The sequence below is a fragment of the Nannospalax galili genome, unplaced genomic scaffold (genome assembly GCF_000622305.1).
Source record: "Nannospalax galili isolate Female #2095 unplaced genomic scaffold, S.galili_v1.0 scaffold447, whole genome shotgun sequence".
NCBI lineage: Eukaryota > Metazoa > Chordata > Mammalia > Rodentia > Spalacidae > Nannospalax > Nannospalax galili.
The window spans coordinates 943902-945583 of NW_008355650.1; positions in this window are offsets into that span (position 1 = coordinate 943902).

Genomic DNA, 1682 nt, shown 5'->3' on the forward strand with positions numbered 1-1682 from the left:
TTGGGGGTGTAAGTGAGCTACAAGGGTCTCAGTGACCCTTGCTTCCCACCAAACCTGCCCCTTTCTCTAGGAACACTTCTGCTCTGTCAGATCAGGGTCAACTGTGGCAACTGAATCCTCGGGTTCAAGGTTCCTATTTGGCCCATGAATCCCACCATGTTTTATGGAAAATCGACTCAGCAACATCAACCAAGCAGCCCAAAACGTTGGGTCTACAGAGAGAGAGAGAGAGAGAGAGAGAGAGAGAGAGAGAGAGAGAGCTCTCCATCGGTTCTGGTCTGTTTGCATTAGTGGACTTACATAGATGAATTTCATCTATTTGATCTATTGATGGAGTGACTTTGGGAATAAGGACTAGGACTTGTGGACTAGAAAGGGAGATGTTGGGGGTTCCTTTTATTAACTATCTTAATGAAAAACCCCATTCACTACTTGCTGCTTAGAAAATTCAGTCTTAACAACTTTTGTTCAAGTCCAAATTTTAACAGTTGACACAAAATACGCTGTTAAACCGTGTTCTCAATAACTGTAGAAAAATAGACATGTTCGATAGGGATATTCTAATAAAAGGTCCATCAGGAATGTCCTCCTTTAAAAACTCAGAGCTCACATTACAAAAAGAAGATTTGGTTCCAGTTCTGTCTCCAACCACTCTGACATCAGGGCTGTGAGTAGCAGGAGAACCTCCTGTCAGAGTGCCCCTTGGAGGACACAGGCAGAGCTGTGGGCTGACACAGATGTTGCCCAGGACTTGTCTGGTTGTGCTAAAGAGGCAAGGAGCCACAGCCTCAAAGCTGCTTTTCCAACCCACCAGTGGGGGAAATTTTGTCTTTCAAACCTCAGTGATGGGGCATTTAAAAAGGCCTGATGAGTCTTCAAGAGCTAAACCAGCGATGCCTCTCTTTGTGCTCCGCAGGCCCTGTGTTGCAATCCTGGCTCTGCAGATTGGCACCCAAAGCAGGATGCCCTTCATAAGGCTAGAGTGAGGTCAGGCCGTGGGACCTCCCACAGCCTCTTGGGAATTGGGCTCCCTCCTTCATCACCTCCTGCTTAGAGTGTGTAGAATGAATACACGATTGGATGGTAACAGATGCCAAAAGGGAATGCTGGGCAGGAAGGGGCTACGGCCAATAGCTTTGTTTTTTGTAGTCAGAGCCAAGGAACACTTTTTGGGGGTCATAAGGTCTTTGTAGTGGGAGAAGAGAGGACCACCTTCAGTATCTCTGGGGCATCTTTCTTATAGACAAGGTCCCCGGACTATAGCAAAGGCCTATGCAGTCTGGACAGGGACAGCAAAGGAAACAGAGGAATGGCTAGTTTGATCACTTTGACCTCCATGGTGCAAAGTCTCAAACTGAGCACAACTTTAGGAGCTGAAAATAAATTTGATCCATTTGATGAATATTTATAATGAGAAACTATATTAAAGAACAGTTTTTTATAAATGCAAAATTAATGTGAAAGATCTGTTACAGTGCAAAATCTCCACCTGCCCTTGATGTTTAAGGTCCTCTTCCTTTTCTTCCTTTTCTTTTTCTTTTGAAATTTAGATTATTAGCACAAATGTTTCCCTCCTTCCCTCCCTCCTTCTGTCCCTCCCTCCCTCCCTCTGTCCCTTCCTCCCTTCCTTCCTTCCTTCCTTCCTTCCTTCCTTCCTTCCTTCCTTCCTCCCTCCCTCCCTC